At 41.8% G+C, this 20,891-nt stretch overlaps 1 pseudogene; it reads right to left on the reverse strand.

Annotated features, from left to right (window-relative positions):
• Positions 1 to 19,960: 19,960 nt before the first annotated feature.
• Positions 19,961 to 20,337, reverse strand: LOC114082284 (apolipoprotein C-I-like; annotated as a pseudogene).
• Positions 20,338 to 20,891: the final 554 nt, after the last annotated feature.

Below are 20,891 nucleotides of genomic sequence, written 5' to 3' on the forward strand. Positions count from 1 at the left end.
ATTAGAAAACACAAGGAAACAAAACACCATGAATGTGCACCAGCAGAAACCATACAACAGAATCATAAGGCCTCTGAATTACAAATTCAGAATGTAAAATATGCGTGAGAAAAAATATTGAGCAAGACACTTTAAAAGTAACCAAGCAGCCGGGCTTGGTAGTGCATGCCTGTAAGCCTAGCAACTTGAGAGGCTGAGGTAGAGGATCACGAGTTCAAAGCCAGCCTCAGCAATTTAGCAAGGCCCTTAGAAACTCTTTTGAGACCCTGTTTCAAAAAGGGCTGGGCATTTTTGGTTAAGTACCCTGGATTAATTCCCCTGCTTTAAAAAAAAAAAAAATTGTTGATAGATTAGTCACTATGAAACTAAGAAATTACCATATGCGGGCTGGGGCTGTATCTCAGTGTTAAAGCACTTGCCTAGCACTACTGAGGCACTGGGTTTGATCTTTAGCAACACATAAAAATAAAATAAAGGTGTTCTTATGCAACTAAAAATATATTTTTTTAAAAAATTACCCATATGCAGCAGAGAAGCAAAATAAAATATGAAAGAATTTAAAAACAAAAATTTACATCAAATTGCCAGGAGGAGAGAAAAGAGAAACTAGCTCAGAGATTGCTAACTTTGGATAATTAGTAAGTTTTATTCTAGTTAGTGAAAGATAGTATTTCCCAAAACAACTACTGCCAACAAAAGTAGAATACATTCTTTTCAAGTATGTGAGAAAAGCTTTAAAATTTTTGTATTTGGGTATTTGTATTTATCATAGTTACTGATATGTTTGGGATATCTTTTAAAAATGAGAGCTAAATGCATTTAACAGACAAAAGCAGTTGGCTACCAACAGATGCTCAATTCCATCCCACAGAATTTATAGATGTTAGAATGCGGGGAGGTAGTTTATATATAACTGGCATATAGGGCATTCTTGAAAAAAATAACATCAGTTCTCTTTCCATATACTCTTCCCCAGAACTCCAATGCCTGGATGGACACGCAATGAGTCTCCCCTCACCCGTAACTGCAATATGTATTTGGAAATGGCAGCTTGCTGCTTTTAAAATTTCAAACCTAGTTGCCATTACCTAACATCAGTGAAATGGAATACTTAATTTTTATGACATTTTCCTCATCTTCCAATACCCATAAACAGTCATTTTACCACTTTTTGAAAAATCAACTTTTGCTGGTCGAGGTGGCCCACGCCTGTAATCCCAGCAAGTCTGGAGGCTGAGGCAGGAAGATCACCATATTCAAAGCCAGCCTTAACAACTTAGCTAGACCCTGTCTTAAAATAAGAGCTGGGGATGTTGCTGAGTGGTTAAGCTCCCTGGTACCAAAAATAAATAAATTAAATAAAAATCTGTATACTCTTGCATGAAGGAAAGTGGGACGGACTGGTCAGTCAGAGACATTAAAATAGGATTTCTCACCTAATCACTCTGTTCAGTCCAGTACTGAATAGCTTCAAATTGATTCCTAGGACAACAAAGACCCGGTATGACCAAATAAGTAGATGCCTTCAATGAGTGTTTTTCTCTGTTTTAATATCTCTCTGGATGTGCAAAAGAAGCAAAATAAGAGTAGATCTCCACATTAACAAAACAGTGACTAACATTTGCATGGTACTTGATGTCATGTAATAACCTTTGCATGTGCATCATTAATTTGTATCATTATTAAGGTATCATCTTAATTAAATGTGACATTCCAAGAAAGCACAGACTTTCAAAACTGAGAAAGACAAATTATCTTTTTCAAATTCTGTCTTATAGATGTGGAAAATTAAGCCCCAGGAGAGTAAGTTGCTAGCAATTTTATAACTGAAACTTATGGCAGAGTTGAGAAAGACTCCAGATTTCTGGTTAGATTTCCATTTTATTTCTCTTTACATAAATCAGTAGCTTGCGTAGGTGAGAATTATTTTCTGAATGAAAACAGTGAAGTCAATAAATTCAGAGATGTAGAATGCTAACTGTTTTGAAAATATTTCATCATTTTGGTGTAAGCATGTGATTTAAGATGAAGAGCAGTACAGTATTAAAGGAAATTCTGAACAGAATTCAAGTCTGAGCAGACACAAGCAGCAGGATGTGGTTTGTTTTGTATTGTTTTATTTTGGGACCGGGATCTTAACTGAGTTGCCCAGGCTGACCTCGATCTTGCAATCCCCCTTCCTTAGCCGCCAGAGTATTAACACACATGTGCCACTATACCCAGCTTGATAACAATGCTATTAATTAAACTTCTAATTTCACCATGTCCCCTTCTAATGTCCTTTTTATGTTCCAGGATATAATTCAAATTCCATAGTGCATTTAGTTTCTGCACCTTAGTCTCCTCCCATCTGTGACAGTTCCAATGTTTTTCCTTCTCTTTTATGAGCTCCTTTGATGAATACTTGTCAGCTATTTTGTAGAATGCCCCTCAGTTTTTTTCCCCAATATTTTTCTCATGATCAAACTGAAGGTACAGGTTTGGAAGAAGACAAGGTGAAATATTTCTTCTTGTTTCATTTCAGGTGATGACGTTCTTGTTTACCATCTCATGGTTGGTTATCTGTTGGGTTTCCCTACTGTAAAGTTACTATTTTTCCCTTTGTAATTGATAAACATCTTCTCTACAAACTTTTGCCCGCTGATTCTGACATCCATTGATAGATCTTGTAAGCAACAGTTACCATTGTGGTATTTTAATGGGGATTTTGTATTTTCCTCAATCCTACATTTATAACTGTTACTCTTCTGAAAGGAAGAGTTGGTCCTTATCCCCCAAATCTTAACTATAATACTTTATTCAATCATTTATGTTTATCAATTGGACTTCGGATATTTATTTTGTCCTATGGGATATAATTTAACATTATTTCTTTTCTTGCTCAAGTTGTTTCAGTTTTAGCCTCTGGGTGCTTTTTCCAGTTGCTTCCTGTGTCCTTTTGACATACCCCCTTTTTTTAGAGCACAAGATGCTCCAGGTTGTCCTTCCTCCAGTCCTGGAAATCAGTCACTTCTCCAAACAGCCCTGGTTTCTTTTAATGGGCAATGACATTTAGAAACCAAGATATGGAGGAGGGAGCTTATTCTTTGATGGTTACAAATCTTATGTATCAGAAATTTTATCAAATAGGACCAAGAATTATCTTCACTAACTGTTTTGAAACAGCTGATATAATTGGGTTAGCTTTAGGCATGATTTTAAATGTTCTTCTCACTCCATAATGTGCCTTAGGCATGAATATATTTTATATCAAAGTTGGGAAAGTATTTTCCTTCCTAAAATGCTCCTTTATTCTTCAGCAGGAATATTAATTTTCTTCTCTTTCCAGTCTTTCAGTCTTCTATCCAAAATGTTAACCTAATTACACTTATATCTTAAATAATAGAAAGACAGAATAGTCATTCTCACTGATAAAGATATCCACGCTTAACAAGATTGTTTCCATCTTATGAAAATACTAACAAATGTTTAAAAGATTGATAGTATCCAGTGTTATTAACTGTGGTAAAGCAGGTTCTCTACCACACCTTTTTTTTTTTTTTTTTAAATATTTATTTTCTTAGTTTTCGGCGGACACAACATCTTTGTTTTGTATGTGGTGCTGAGGATCGAACCCGGGCCACATGCATGCCAGGCGAGCGTGCTACCGCTTGAGCCACATCCCCAGCCCCTCCACCACACCTTTTTGAGAGCAATTATTGGTTGAAAGTCATTCTAGAATTGATCTATCAAAAATTTAAGTACAAGGGCTGGGGTTGTGGCTCAGCAGTAGAGCACTGGCCTAGCACATGTGAGGCCCAGGATTCGATCCTCAGCACCACATAAAAATAAATAAAATGAAGATATTGTGCCAACTACAACTAAACAAGAAACAAAAAAAGAAATTTAAGGGGGCTGAAGCTGTGGCTCAGCGGTAGAGCACTCACCTAGCAAGTGTGAGGCACCACTATATGTATTTTATTTACTTACATAGTAAATAAAATAAAGGTATTAAAAAAATCACATCAACCTTTAAAAAATATATAAGTACGAGCATATATATACATAAAGGTGTGTGTGTCTGCAGACTAGTAATGATGAAAAACTAGAGACAACATAAATATGTGTATTAGTCAGCTTTTTATTGTTTTGACCAAAAGACCTAACAAGAACTTAAAGGAGGAAAAGTTGATTTTGGCTCACAGTTTCAGTAGTTCAGTACATGGTTGGCTGACTACATAGTTCCTTGTTTGGGCCCAAGGTGAAGTAAAACATCATGGCAGAAGGCATGGTGGAGGAAAGTTGCTCAGTTCATGACAGCCCAAAAGCAGAGAGAATGAGAGCTGAGAGCTCCGCTCACCAGGGACAAAAATATAAAACCCAGTCAGGCAAGGTGTCGCACCTGTAGTCCCAGCGGCTTAGGAGGCTGAGGCAGGAGTATCGCAAGTTTAAAGTCCGCCTCAGCAAAAGTGAGACACTAAGCAACTCAGTGAGACCCTGTCTCTAGATAAAATACAAAATAGGGTGGGGACGTGGCTCAGTGGTAGAGTGGCCCTGAGTTCAATCCCTGATACCAATAAATAAATAAATGAAAAATAAAAACTTAAAAAAAAAATAAAAGTAAACCCCAAAGGGATATCCTAGTGACCTACTTCCTCTAGCCACACATTACCTACCGACAGTTACTACCCAGTTAGTTCATGCAACTGGATTAATTCACCAATTAGGTTACAGCTCTTTTAATCATTTCACCTCCGAACGTTCTCGAATTGTCTCACATAGGAGCTTGTAGGGGATACCTCATATCCAAACCGTAACAGTGTTCATCAAGCAAGGACTGCTTAAACACTCTGAACTACTGAATCATTCAGCTGAGAGAGAGTCATGGAAGGCCTCCTAGAACAAGTAATGCTTAAGCTATGACTTAATAATAAATAGGGATGAACCATGGGGGGGTATATATTGGGGGTGAGAAGACTTCCAAGAAAATCTGTAGCACATAGGGTGACTCTGGGGCAGGCGGGATGGTATATTCAAGACATGGAGAGTGGAGAGAGTAACTCAAGAAAGAGCTGGAGAATGGAATGGACCTTGCAGTCCTGAAGGGCATGCTGGGCTTCCTAAGAAGGACATGGAAACATGAAGCTCTTCACAGTTCAACCCACAAAGCCTCCATCGAGGACAACAGACTCAGATCCAGGTTCACTTTGGAGTCAAGTCACTTGTTTTGGGCATAATTATTCCCAAACGCCCCTCCTCTGAACAGCTGGCTACATAAGCTTTTCATTGTACCCACCATATTGAATTGCTATTATCTATTTATTTATTTATTTTAAATATTTATTTTTAAGTTTTAGGTGGACATAATATCATTATTTTACATTTATGTGGTGCTGAGGATCAAACCCAGTGCCTCCTGCATGCTCGGTGAGCCCTCTACCACTGAGCCACAACCCCAGCCCTGCCATTATCTATTTATACCAGTCTCCCCAATTTGACTCACTGCTGCTTATTTATCCTGTATCTCTATGTCTAGTGCAGTTATTGGTGTCTACTACATAGTTTGTGAATGAATGAAGTCATTTATCTGACAACCCACGCCCAAGTAGGTTCTCATGGTGGGGAGAGTTTGTGGATAGAGATTTGGGTTCAGGGTGTCTGTGAACTTGGATAGGAAAAAATCACTTATTTCTACTCACATCTAACTGCAAATTAGCACTTCTTTCAATTATGAATGTACACAACCAAATGTGGTTTTAGCAATACCTATGACTTTGTCACCCATAGAAGTCACAGTTACTTTCACATCACATTAGAGTTGTTGCAGATATCTCAAAACGTAGTTTACACGCATTTCTACTTCAAAGTTACAGTAATGAAGGCAGGGAGCAGTAGCGCATGCCTATAATCCTAGAGGCTCAGGAGGCTGAGACAGGAGGATCTGGAGTTCAAAGCCAGCCTCAGCAATGGCAAGTTGCTAAGCAACTCAGTGAAACCCTGTCTCTAAATAAAATACAAAATAGGGCTGGAGATGTGGCTCAGTGGCCAATTGCCCCTAAGTTCAGTCACCAATATCCCCTCCAAAAAAAAAGAAAAAAAAATTACAGTAAACATTATACCTGCCACTATATCTTGTTATCTAATGTATCAGAATAATTTTATTGTTGTATCACATTAAAAATATTTTGAGAACTATTTCAGTGTAATTGGCTTCCTTTGTAATCATACCTACTTTATATTTTTCATTTAAGAAAGTCCATAGATTTCTCCAGACTACTAAAATAGGTGCAAGGGTTAAGAGTTTTGTCTGAGATGGTGGCATATACAACCCGTTCTCCCCAGCTCTCCATGATGGAGTATCATGATGTAATTGCAGGTGTCATGGCCCAACTCCCTTTCTGTCAAACAGGTGTCAACCTTTTCCTCTCTCCCCTCCTCAACGCAGGTCATTCTGTTCCCTTTCCTGGCTCATTTGGAGAATCCACTTGTGTCAGGCTTTCAATTCTTATTTCCATAAGAATGATGATTAAGTATGACTACCCAGTCAGACCTCCCTCTGAGCCCCAATCATACATTAACAATTGTCTATATTTCTTGTTGTGTGTTCAACATTATCTCTAGTTCTTCTTTCCTTGCAAATTACCTCTTTTCCTGATGGCTCTCTTCTACTCTAAGAGCAAAACACAGCTATCAATTCTAAGTGCTCGTCTCTTAAGCTTCTTCTAGTCAGACAACAAAACCCAATAATTCTCCTCAACCCTTGAGCTTCACTGTTTTAGATGCTCTGTACGATGATTCACTTTCCTATGAACAGCCCGTGCAATGCATGTGTATATAGATTAACATCGTAGAGGCTGTTCACATTTGTGAAGTACCCTAATTAGGACCTAGCACTCTGGTTAGTTAGCATTTGAAGGACTGTAATCAGAAATTCATTCTCTAGAAGTAGTTACATAAGCACTTCAGATCCATTATTCATTTACAAATGAAATGATATGATTTTCTTCCAAATAATCCAGGAGGAGGGATAGGGATTTGGATGAAATAAGATTGGCCATGAATTCTGTAATTGTTGAAGCTGGGCAGTGGATAATATGGGAAGTGGGAGCCGCCTTTAATCCCATGGGCTCAGAAGGCTGAGGCAGGAAGATAGCAAGTTCAAAGTCAGCTTCAGCAACTTATTGAGGCTCTAAGCAACTTGGCGAGGTCCTGTCTCTAAACAAAATGTACAAAATATAAAAAGGGGATGGGGATGTGGCTTAATGATTAGGCACCCTGTGTTCAATCCCTAGTACCCCCCCTAAAAAATACACACACACACACACATATATGTATTATATATGGAGTGGGGGGTCATTAACATTCTTTGTATTTTGTGTGTCTTTGAGACTTTCTATAATACACAGTTTTGACATGTCCATCTACACCAGAATTTGTGTCTAAAGATAACACATTGAAAGCATGCCGTCTGCTTTGCTTCCTGAAACTTCATTCAATGACAGTAAAAGGATTTTTCTTTAAAAAGGCATTAAGAGCACAAAATTGAAGAGAATGAAAGAAAGGACCAAAAAAGTTTTACAAGCTGCATAGATGATGGATGATAGGGGATTAGCAAACCAAGAAAATGGGGCCCTGGTGTTTTGCACTACAGAATTCTGTCCCCCTGTCTCCCCCACCAAAATCAGTATTTGATTACACCAGATTTCCCTGGAACAGAGAGCGAAAGGGTATAGATTAAATAGGAAAGACATTAACAATCTGCTTAAGAAACTGGAAAGTGTCTATATATCCTACTCTATCCTGGCAAAAGACTGAAGACTTGTTGTAGAGAGGGCAAAACAGAGGGTTTGGAGGAGATACCAGGCACTGTTGATGTGATATACTGGGCTGGGAATGTAGCTCAGTGATAATGCTTGTGCCTAAAGCCCTGGGGTCAATCCCCAGCACAGAAAAGAAAGAGATTGTAACTGCCATAGAGAGATCAAAATGAAAACGATTTAAGCCTCCTATTGAGATACATCAGGTGCCACCCGTGTCACTTCCTTAGTGCCATTCATGTCACTCCCCCATGAGTGACATGAATGGGATAGAGTCCAGAGGCACTTTACCTAGGGATAGAGTCCAGAGACACTTTACCGCTTTGCCACTGCGCCACATCCCCAGCCCTCTTTATTTTGAGACAAGGCTCTAAGTTGCCTAGAGCCTTGCTAAATTGCTGAGTCTGTTCTTGAACTTGTCTCCAGACTCAGCCTCCCAAGTCTCTGGGATTACAGGCGTGCCTATTGTTTTTCCTTCTCCTCCTTCTCCTTCTCCTTCTCTTCTTCTTTTTGGTACCAGGGATTGAACCCAAGGGCACTTAACCACTGAGTCACATCCCCAGCCCATCTTTTATTTTGACTTGGGGTCTCTAAGTTGTTTAGGGCCTCACTAAGTTGCTAAGGCTGGCTTTGAACTTGCAATCCTCTTGCCTCAGCCTCCCAAACTGCTGGGATGACAGGCATGTGCCCTGCTTATTTCAACATCTTAAGGATACTGCTCTCCTATGGTTGTATTGTTTGTTTATTTCTTTTCTTTTTTTTTTCCCTTTGGTACTGGGGATTGAACTCAGGGACACTCAACCACATCCCCAGCCATATTTTGTATTTTATTAGAGACAGGCTCTCACTGAGTTGCTTAGCACCCAAGCTGGTTTTGAACTTGTGATCCTCCTGCCTTAGCCTCCTGCACCACTGCGCCCGGCCAGTTGTATTGTGTCTTATAGCCTATGTCTTACTCTTTCTTAGTTTACTTCATCTTTTGATGAAGCAATCCTTTAATAGTTTTCTGAGAAATGGAGTATGAGTTAGCTCTTGCTATAATATGCCACATAACAATTAATCACAAGCTTAAGGGGGGCATCTATCTAGCCTTCAGCATGCAGACCAGAGTCAGCATAAGTAATCTCAATAGGTCCTAAGAATTCCCTTTGAGGCATCTTAAACAGATTCCTGAGACCTACCCCAGATGTGTGATCGGAATCTCCAAGGCAGAGAGCTGGAAAGTTAACTTAAGTCACTCAGAGGATTCTACCATCTGGCAAGTATGAGAAGCACTACTGTGGATGAGGGTTACCCTGCCTGGGTCTTCAAAATCTGCCCAAGGCTGGGTGTGGTGGCACACACCTGTAGGATCACGGGTTCCAAGCCAGCCTCAAAAACAGCAAGGCACTAAGCAACTCAGTGAGACCCTGTCTCTAAATAGAATACAAAATAGGGCTGGGGATGTGGTTGAGTGTCCCTGAGTTCAATCCCCAGTACAAAAAAAAAAAAAAAAAAACCTGCCCAGACAGGCATGTTGGAGCCACCTGGAGAGTTAATCCAAAGGTAGCTAGGCCCAGTGATGCCGTATGTAGTCTTAGCAACTCAGGAGGCTGAGGCAGGAAGATTGCAAGTTCAAGGTCAGGCCTGGGCAATTCGACAAGATCCTGTCTTAAAATAAAAAATAAAAAGGACTAGGGAGGAAGCTCAGTGTCAATGGTAGAGTACCCCTGGATTTAATCCCCAGTACCAAAAACATAAACAAAAACCAAAAATCCAAATGTGGCTGGGGATGTAGCTTGGGGTAGAATGCTTGTCTAGTATTTGTGAGGATATAGGTTCAATCTTCAGCATAGAAAAAGAAAAAAAATGTTTATTCAGTCTCAATCAGACTACAATTTCTTTTTTTCTTTTCTTTTCTTTCTTTCTTTTTTTTTTTCTTTTGGTGCTGGGGATCAAACCCAGGGCCTTGTGCATACAAGATGCTCTGCCAACTGAGCTATATCCCAGTCCCACAATTTCCTTTTTTTTTTAACATTTTTTTTTGTAGATACAATACCTTTATTTTATTTATTTATTTTTATGTGGTGCTGAGGATTGAACCCAGTACCTCGTACGTGCCAGGCCAGTGCTTTGCCACTGAGCCACAATCCCAGCCCTCAGACTGCAATTTCAAAGGGTCATGGATGAGTCTTGGGAATCTGAAATTTTCAAAATTGCTCCTCCCCAGGGTGAGGTAGAAATAGAGCCAGGATACCAGTGTTTTAATAAATGTGCTCTCAGCTAACTCAATTACTTTTATCTTTTATCACTTTGCACGGATTTTGATATTTATTATATTGAGGATACATCCTGTTATTAATAAATGCACTGTTAAAGAGAAGGCTCAATGAGTTTTATTCCTTCTCAGCACTACAATGCACACCTGTAATCCTAGTGACTCTGGAGGCTGAGGTGGAAGGATCACAAGTTCAAAACCAGCCTGGGAAACTTTGTAAGAACCTGTCTTAAAATTAAAAAAAAATAAAAATAAAAAGGGCTGGGGACATGGCTCAGTGATAGTCTGTCCCTGGGTTCAATCCCACACACACACACACACACACACACACACACACACACACACACACATTATCCCTAGCAATAGCAACTTCAGTCTGGAGTGAGAGAAAATAATTAAACACAACACCAACTAATCAGAGGAAACTATATTTGCACCCATCAGATTAGGCATTTTTCATTTATCTGTTGATTTCCTATGTTTATCAAATGCCTATGTTGTGCTAGGTACCATACAGTTTGAATACTTGACCTCAAACCTATGTATGCATTTTTGGGATGTGGACTGATTTTTTTTTTTTTTTTTTTTTTTTGGTGGTGGTTTGATTGCAAAGCAACCTGAATTTGTATAAGAAGAGCGATGTGAGTCAGGCATGGTGGCACATGCCTGTAGTCCTAGTGGCTCAGGAGGCTAAGGCAGGAGGTTGACAGGTTCAAAGCCAGCCTCAGCAATTTAGTGAGGCTGTAAGCAAACTAGTGAGAACCTGTCTCAAAATAAAGAATGAAAAGGGCTGGAATGTGCCTTAGTTTTTAAAAGCCCTTGGGTTCAATCCTTGGTACCAAAAACAAAAAACAGAGAGCAAGAAAGAGAGAGAGAGAGATGTGCAAGAAGTCTGGCTTCAGCTTCTCCTTTCAGTAAAATAAGTGCATTATAAGTGCCTCACAGATCTTCCTGGAATTAGGAGATGCTGAGGAAGTTCCTCAGGAGCCTGAAGGAGCAAATGTCGTGTGAGAGGCTGACCTAGTTTACCTTTATGTTAACTAGATGGAAATGCAGCCATTTCACTAATGCCCATTCGGACACACACATGATTATGTGGCAGGACTTCTAACCCTCTTCCTACCAGTAGCAAGGCCATGTGTCACAAAATGTATCATCTACAATACAGCATCTAACAATTTTAAACGGAAGTGGTGGGGCAGATATAGGCCCTAGAGCTTTAATACCCAGTACAAAAAAAAAAAAAAATCCTGCCTTGGATCGGATCTGCCGGTCGCTCTTGTCCAGTCATCAGGGGCTGTGGTAGCAGGTCAGTTTCTTCTAGAAGGGGAAGCAGAGTGTGGGAAGCCCTGTGTGTGTCTGACAGACGTGTCTAGAATATGTTTTAAGACAGAAGTTGAGTCATGGTACCTTGTCATTCTTTGGTTTTAAGTTTTCTCCTGTGTTTTTTTTTGTTTGTTTGTTTTTTGTTTTTTTGCCCATCACCTCTGGTTATGGTTTCTAACCAGCAGCACTTGAGACATAAAGTTTCTTGGCTCCAACCATCAACACCAGACAGTGGCACGAACAATAGAGTTTGTTTGTTTGTTTGTTTTGTACTGGGGATTGAATCAATGGGTGCTCAAACACTGAGTCACATCCCCAGCCCTTTTTCATATTTTATTTTGAGACAGAGTCTCTCAAAGTTGCTTAGGGTCTCACTAAGTTGCCAAGGCTGGCTTTGAACTCGCAATGCTCTTTCCTTAGCCTCCCAAATCACTGGGATTACAGGCATGCGCCATGGCGCCCAGCTGAGTTTGCATGTTTTTAAAGCTTGCATGTCCAAATTGACATTCAATAGATGTTTGATGAAAATAGAACAAAGCAATAAGGTTTCCATAAACTATCACAGCACATGCAAATCTCTAACTACTTTCTTGTCCTGAAAATTCTCAGTTTTGTGCATTTTCTTGATTTCTCCACTGGGGGGACGCTGGCAGCTCAGCCACATCTAGGTTTTTCCAGTCTTGTTTCTAGCACCCGGGGGAGCGAGGGTCAAACCCCAGATCTGTCAGTCCTCACACCTGATCTCAACTTTAGTCTACAGTGAAGACAATAGCAGATACTTTGCACCTCCTGAGACGTCCCATTCATGTCTTCCCAAAAGCAGCTGGTTAGGTGATTAGGGAAGGTGCTTAATCCAAAGTGCCCCAAAATGAATCACACAATTGCTCCAGAATGATTTTTTATTATGCCATAGAGTTGACTATGATATATTCTTATTTAAAATTTCTAACTTAAAAAAACACTTTCTCCAGGCATGGTGGTGCAAATTTGTAATCTAGCTACAAGGGAGGCTGAGGCAAGAAGATCCTAAATTCAAATGCAGCCTTGGCAACTTATCAATAAAATAAAAAGGGATGTAGCTCAGTGGCAGAGTACTTGCCTAGCAGGCACAAGGGCCTGGGTTCAATTCCCAGTCCTGCGGAAAAAAGGAAAAAGAGCCGGGCCTAGGAGGCTAAGACAGGAGGAATCATGAGTTCAAAGCCAGCCTCAGCAAAATCGAGGCACTAAGCACCTCAGTGAGACCCTGTCTCTAAATAAATTACAAAATAGGCTGGGGATGTGGCTCAGTGGTTGAGTGCCTGGCATGGATTAAATGGCAAATTTTACACCTTTGTACCTTTCCACATACTGTTCCCCCCATGAAGGGAGCACCTTCATTCTCTGACTGGGAGACTCTTTACCGTCCCCATTAAGACACAGCCTGCCAGTAATCGTTCTGGGCATTCCTTCCACTCTCCAGGCACAGCTGGCCCTGGTCTTCCATTGTCCCCAGGCTGGTGTGGCACAGCATCATCATGCAGCCCCTGTGTTGAATAGCTATGGGACGGCAATCAAGTATTTCTCTAAGTAAGTTAGTGGTGGGAGTCAACAAAAAGAAAGTGATGGGAACTACTATTTTGTGTGTGTGGTACTGGGGATTGAACCCAGGGACTTATGCATGTGAGGCAAGCACTCTACCAACTGAGCTATATTCCCAGCCTAAGAACTTTTTTTTTTTTTTTTTTAATACCTGGCATTGAATTCAAGGGTCAACCACTGAGCCACATCCCCAGCCCTATTTTGTATTTTATTTAGAGACAGGATCTCATTAAGTTGCTTAGCATCTTACTTTTGCTGAGGCTGGCTTTGAACTCACAGTCCTCCTGCCTCAACCTCCTGAGGTGCTGGGATAACAGGCATGCGCCACCACACCCAGCTTGGGAACTGCTTTTTAAATTTGAGTTTCCAGATTTTACTACTTGTGGGGATCCCCCCACCCCAGGGAAGGTATTGAGGATTGAATCAAGGGAACTTTAATCACTGAGTTAATCCCTAACCCTTTATATTTTTATTTATTTTTTAAATTTTAAGACAGGGTCTCACTAAACTTCTGGGGTTGGCCTTGAACCTGCAATCCTCCTGCCTCAGCCTCCCAATTCGCTAAAATTATAGGCATCTGCCACCAAGCTCCGGCAGAGGCTGTGCTTTTAACACAAGGAGCCTCTATATTTCCATCCATTCCCTACTGTGAAAGTCACTATGTGTTTGTAGGTGACAGCCTATTTTTATTCTTTTCTTTGAGCTAGGTATTTAGCAATACTACAGAATGCAGTAAGAACGATTTGCCCTTTTACTCCCCCCTCCCCCAGGTGCTGGGGATGGAACGCAGGGCCTCTGGCATGCTAAACACATGCTCTACCTTGAGCTACAGCCCCAGGCCAGTGATCTGAACTTTAATAGACTTGGTTATAAAAAGTATTCTTCCTGCTGGACCTCAGGCCTGTAATCCCAGAGGCTGGGAAGGGCTGAGACAGGAGGATCACAAGTTCAAATCTAGCCTCAGCAAAAGCAAGGTGTTAAGCAACTCAGTGAAACCCTGTCTTTAAATAAAATACAAAATAGGACTGGAGATGTGGCTCACTGGTTGAGTGACCCTGAGTTCAATACCCAGTATAAAAAAAAAAAAAATTATTCTTCCTGAGTCTTCCCTTCCCTTAGAGCAAGAGCTGAACCTTCTGACTTTAGGAGAAATCAACCATGGAGACAACACTGGTCTTCAAATTGTCTAGTTCCTGTGAATTATCATCAGTAGGTTTAGGTTTAAAAGAACTGTCAGGGCTGAGGTTGTGGCTCAGTGGTAGAGCACTTGCCTAGCATGTGTGAGGCACAGGGTTTGATTCTCAGCACCACATGTAAATTAATAAAATAAAAGTTCACTGACAACTAAAAATATTTAAAAAAAGAAGAACTGTCAGTTAAAGCGGCTTTCTCCACTACAGTGTGACTAATAATGGCAGTTATTAAAATTGAAGCTAAAATACCTAAGATTTTGGCAGAACACACTGAGACATTCCATGGTTTTGGACATTTTAACCATATGTCTTGATTAAATGTTCTCTTGTTCACTTCTTACTAAACAGATTTGAAAAGCAAGAGGTGAAGGTAAGTGACAGAAATAAAAGTTACATGACAAAATACGCTTCAAATGTTTCTTTTGCTTCAAATGAATTTTAAAAGTAAATTTAGGATTCAGGTGTGGTGGCTCTCCCCTGTAATCTCACCAACTCAGGAGGCTGAGACAGGAGGATCACGAGTTCAAGCCAGCCTCAGCAATGTGGAGGCACTAAGCAAATAAGTGAGACCCTGTCTCTACATAAAATACAAGATAGGGCTGAGGATGTGGCTCAGTGCTCAAGTGCCCTGAGTTCAATCCCCAGTACCAGAGAGAGAGAGAGAGAGAGAGAGAGAGAGAGAGAGAGAGACAGAGAAGCTGACGATGTAAGCTCAGTGATAGAGTGCCCCTGGGTTCAATCCCAGGACTGCAAAAATAAATAAATAAAAATATATAAAGGCAAAATTAGGATAAGAAGGCAAAAAATGACAGGAAGATCATCCTTTTTTTTAAACCCCAAGGACTGAAAACAGCTTAGAACACCCTTGAAGAATTAACAGAAGACCATTTTAGGCAATTGGAATTTCCTGGGAAGCTTCCCTGGTTTTGAAGATGTTATACAGTGAGAGTACTTTTCGCTGTCAGAGCTAATCTTTCAAATCTGGCACAAGATTATGTGGCTTCACTAGGTGCTTTTGCTTTCTTTCTTTCTTCTTCCTCTTCCTCTTCTTCTACATGAATCTGTGTGCGTAGCTTCCTTCTGGCTTTGCAAAAATGGGCCCACCCATTGCTGAATGGGAAATCACTGAATCACTGAGTAGCCATGTGTCCACCCCTGGGCCCGATGCCTTCCTCTGCAGGCAGGCACTACTTGGCTGTGGGAAGTGACTTGGAGGTTTGCTTGTATTTGCTTTCCTTGTTCTGAGAGTGGACAGGGATTGCTTGACCATACAGGGTCTCTTTTACCCTGATTGGCTCTGCATCGTATCCAAACAGAATGGGGGGCCGGGTTGTTTCCATGTGCAGGTTGATGTTGCAAAATTATTCTGGTTTGCTTTATTAGGGACAAAGTTTTTCTTCTATTTAATTCGTAATATTTATAGTTCCAGCTCTGATAGCCCTCCCACCACTGGCCTGTTTGACTTGGTTCCTATTCTTGTGAACTGTATGATCTCATGTGGCATGATGTATCCATCTACTATCCTTATGGGAATTTAGGGCATTATCATAATAAAATCAATACACAGATCGACTTCAATAATTACTATAATTGTGCTGGGTGTGGTGGCACACACCTGTAATCCCAGCTATTTGGGAGGCTGAGGCAAGAGAACTGAAAGTTCCAGAAAGTTCCAGGCCAGTCTCAGCTATTTAGCAAGACCCTGTTTCAAAATAAAATAAAAGGCGCTGGGAATTTAGCTCAGTGGTAAAGTGACCCTCGGTTCAATCCACCTACAAGGGGAAAAAGGAAGTAAATAACAGACTCTCCTTTTAAACTTTTTTGGTGAAGTTTATTACCTTTTCTCTAAAAATAGCAAATTCTCTTCACAAATAGCTACTAATAGGATATTCCAGTAGGGGGCACTACAACATTGCTTTTAAAACATTAAAAACTATACTGTGAAAAAAAAAAAAAAAAACACCAAATCGATGAGGACCTAGCAAAGAAGAGGAACAGTTCAATGAGAAGATCAGAACTAACAAGTTACTGTGATCTAACCTGACAGGGGAGAGAATAATTTTCTTTGTAAAAACCAGCATGAGAGGGATGGATGTTCAGTGTTGGTGAATGTCTCAGGGACGTGAAACCTCAACTAGCTCTCTCACACTCCAGAACTTTTGAGGGCCATTATGTATGGGGGTCCTCCAAACTGAAATAAATGTAAAAACTCAATTGCAGCCGGATGTCGTGGTGCACCCTGTAAACCCAACAACTGGGGAGGCTGAGGCAGGAGAATCACGGGTTCAAACCCACCCTCAGCAACTCAGAGAGACCCTGTTGCAAAACAAAACATAAAAAGGGCTGGGGATGTGGCTCAGTGGTAAAGCACCCCTGGGTTCAATCCCCAGTACCCCCAAACAAACAAAAATCCACCCCAATTGCACATGGTCTGCTGCATATTTCAATGGTCTACAATTTGTTACTTTAAAAATCTAGATGGTGCCAGCCAGGATGGCGCATGCCTGTAATCCCAGCAGCTCTGGAGACTGGTGCAGAAGGATCAGCGTTCAAAGCCACCTCAGCAACAGTGAGGCTAAGCAACTCAGTGAGACTCTGTCTCTAAATTAAATACAAAATAAGGCTGGGGATGTGGCTCAGTGGTCTCTGAGTTCAATCCCCAGTAAACATTCCCCCCCCCCCAAAAAAAAAAAATCTAGATTGTGAGTTTCCAGATCAATTGTCACTTGGACATGTACTATTTAGCATCCACTTGCAGAGTGGCAGAAGGATATGCTGGGGATTGGCCAGATGTATTCTCAGGTGTCAGTGTGCTATATTTACCTGGATAGGCTGACATAGTAGAGGCCGTGCTCATTAACTGGCAGGGGCAATCAACACCAGGAGTTAGTGTGTAACTGGTCATTAAAAAAAAGAAAGGAAGAAAGAAAGAAAGAAAAAGAAAAAAATTGCGCCATTTCTTGGATTATTTATTTCATGAGAAAGAGGAGAAAGAAAAGCAAGATCCTGTTGGCCACACAACACAATTAGAGAATGTGCACTGATTTTAGCTCAGCCCGTAGAATTTTTATCATTTGATTTGCAAACGTTAGTAGTACAGAAGAAGGGTGGGGCAGCACAGCTGTAATCCCATCTACTCCGAAGGCTGAGATAGGAGGATGGTAAATTTGAGGCCAGCCTGGGCAATTTAGTGAGACCCTGGCAAAAAAAGAAAGAAAGAAAAGAAAATGTTATGCTCAGAATTGGGGGGGGGGGGCGAATTTTAATAGTATAGAAAGAAATCATGGGGGTGGGGATCTAATGGCTCTGAATGTGTTCAGATTGGCAGCCAGTCTCTAGTGGTAAAGCTCTGCGCTCCTCCTCTCCTCCCCTGGTGGTGAAAGCCCTCTGCAAGGAGGGGGAGGGGTGCTGAGGGTCGAGATGAGACTGTTTAGACCCAGACGCTGGCGCAGCTGCAGTCACGCACGGGAGCAGCAACTTCACGGGGGCAATGCAGATATCAGAAGCAGGCTTTTAAAGTGCTGTCTCTTTAACAAGACTAGAAGGAAATTCATGAAATGCCTCTATTAGCCAGGATAGGAGGATGGCAAAGGCGAGGACAAGGCAGAGCTGAAGTCCCAGGGGTGGATTCCCATTATCGGTCGTGATTCCAAGGGCGCGCGGGGGCGGGGTGGGGGTAGCTCAGGGGTAAGCACTTTCCTAGCATGCCTGAGGCCCTGGATTAAAATCCCAGCACCAGCACACACAAAAATGTAAATAAGTGAAAGTTTTTTTTTTTTTTTTTTTTTTTTTTTTAAGGCTAAAAGTAAAAACAAAATAAAAACCCAATTGTGGTTCCAAGAGGCCCAAACTGTACTGAGGCCAGCGCCGATCTGGCTTTAGGACATTTGGAGCAAGCGGGGCGGGGGCGGGGGCGGGGGCGGGGGCGAAGAGCTTGAATTACACTTTGGGAAACTGGGTGTGGGAAGGAGGGTCTCTATGATTCTGTGGGCCCCACAGGGGACTGACAGAGGAGGGATCTGGTCTGTGCTTGCCTAACTTTAACCTGTTGGCTCCCCGCCCCCCCCCCCCCCCCAGTAGGCTTCTCTGCAAAAGCTTTCCACAGTCCAGCGACTCCTCTTCCTCGTCCTCAATTGGGTTTACTGAGGGCAAGGACTAAGGGACCCGTAAGAAAGGCAGGATTGCATCTGCATGCATTGCAGATGCGAGACAGCTGGAAAGGGGTGGAAACCCCTGGTGGGACTGAGATAAAAGGACTAGTAAACAGGCGGGCAATGCCTGAGGCTAATCCCACCTGCTAGCATCTTTGTACCATTATCTCTGTTGACCCCCAGAGCAGGCACATATTCTGGTGTCTATTATTCAGATAGGGAAACTTCCTGGAAGAATACCAATAGAGCTTGAATCGGAAGTTAGGTCCCCTCCCCACCTCGCCCCTGACTGGGGATTGAATCTGGAGCGCTTTGCCCCTGAGCTACAAATCCAGTCCTTTTCATTTTGAGATGTGGACCTTGCTCAATTGCCAGTTCTGGCCTTGAATTTGCCATCCTCCTGCCTTAGCCTCTGGAGCTTCTTCTGGCATTATATAACTGTAACCCTGTGCCTGGCCGGAGTTAGGTGTTTTAAGTCCAGGTCTAAGTAGATTACGCCTACTTTGCACTGCTGAGTGTTTGGTGAGGGAGGGGTAACAACTATTAGATCTATTAATTAAAGAAGCAGCATGGATTACTAGTTAAAAGCAAAGATGTTGGGATCACAGCTCCAATGTGCTATCTACACAGCCTCCTGCAAGTAACTCAACCTGTCTATGCCTCAGTTTCTTCATCTGTAACATAATACTGCCCCACGGGGTTTTGTGAAGGTTAAATGAATTTCCAAGGACAGGGCTTAGAACAATATAGGGCACATAAGTAAGGGCCATCATCTAGGGCACATCACCTATAATAATGGCCATGATGCTTGTTAATAAACGAAGTGTTAGGGTTTAGTTGAAAGTTCAGTTCAGATTTTTACTGACACATTAGTGCTTTATTTGTTTAACTGGATTAGGGTCTTTAGATCCTCAATTGAATGTTAAAAATCTATCCTAAGCCAGGCATGGTAGTGCATGCCTGTAATCTCTGCCATTTGGGAGGATGAGGCAGGAGGATCACAAGTTCGAGGCCAGCCTCAGCAATTTAAGGATGCCCTGGGCAATTTAGCGAGTTTCTATCTCAAAAAAATAAAAAGGGCTTGGGATATAACTCAGTGATAAAGTGCCCCTGGATTCAATCCCCAGTACAAAAAAAAAACTAACCTAAACTAGTTGGGTGTGTTGGTGCTTGCCTGTAAGAAAGACAACTGATTGTCTAGCCAGTGTATTCATTTCCTAGGGCTGCTATAACAAGATACCATAGACTTGGGGATTTAAACACAGAAGTTTATTTCCTCACAGTTTTGAAGGCTGGAAGTGGTTTTGATTTCTCCTGAGGCCTTTTGCCTTGACTTGTAGATGGCCACCTTCTCCTTGGGTCCTGGCATGGCCTTCTCTCCGTGCAGGCACATCTCTGTGTGTCTAAATGGGGCCTTGCTAAATTGCTGAGGCTGCCTGGAACTGGCTATCCTCTGGCCTCAACCTCCAGAGTTGCTGGTATTACAGGCATATACTTCCAGGGCCACTTGTCATAGTTTGGTTTTGCTTTTGGTGCAGGGGATGGAACTCAGGACTTTACACACGCTAGGCAAGTACCCTATCACTAACTGACAGGTACCATTTATTACTTTTATTATTATTTTTATAGCATTTTTATTAGTATGGGATGGGGGCCACCTCAGGCATCATGGAGGGAGTCTTTGTTTAGGCTCTGTCCTGCAGGCATTCTAGAGAAGTTTGCTTTGAGTTTCTCCTTCACTTTGTTGAATGTCTCAGAAAACCAATTCCAGGTCTTGGCAGGAATGTCACTCTGTTTGATGTGGTCCATGGCTGCCCGGCCATGTGCTCCAGGGTGTTTAAAAACTCCCTCAGTTCCAAGGTGCTAGAGACGTCTGGGGCAGCCTGAGCTGGGGCTGGACTTTCCAAAACCATGGACAGGACCACTACCAGAGCCGACAGTCACAGGATGAGCCTCACGGCAGCCAGAGGTGGATCAGTTGTAGGACAGCTGGGGTCGACAGGTACCATTTAAAGTGAAGAAGCACAGTGCTTGGGAGCAGTCTGGTCCCTGGTGGGTATCAGTGGAGTGCTGTCACATGATTATGGGTATGTACCAGAACCACAGTATCCTTAGGATTTTTAATTGAGTAGGAAATCCTGGTTTAAAAAATTTCTCTGTCTTCCCTTTCTTACTCTTTTTCTCAGTTGAGAGAAGAGGGAAAGTGGAAGGATAAGGTAGAGGCAGATGGTGAGCTTTGTCTAAAACTATTTCACGAACTTGGATGTCCTTCCATCTTGGTCCAATTCAAAAAAGATCCTGCCGGGCGTGGTGGTGTATGCCTTGAATCTCAGTTACTCCAGAGGCCAAGGCAGGAGGATCACAATTGCCTCAGTGATTTATCGAGGTCCTAAGCAACTTAGTGGGGCCCTACCTCAAAAGTAAAAAAGGGGACTGGGGTTGTGGCTCAGTGGTAGAGCGCTTTCCTCGAATGCACGAGACCCTGGGTTCTATCCTCAGTACCACATAAAAATAAATAAGTGAAATAAAGGCATTGTGTCCAATTATAAATAAATATATATATATTTTTTTTTAAAAAAGTAAAAAAGGC

The sequence above is a fragment of the Marmota flaviventris genome, chromosome 4 (assembly GCF_047511675.1).
Source record: "Marmota flaviventris isolate mMarFla1 chromosome 4, mMarFla1.hap1, whole genome shotgun sequence".
Taxonomy (NCBI): domain Eukaryota; kingdom Metazoa; phylum Chordata; class Mammalia; order Rodentia; family Sciuridae; genus Marmota; species Marmota flaviventris.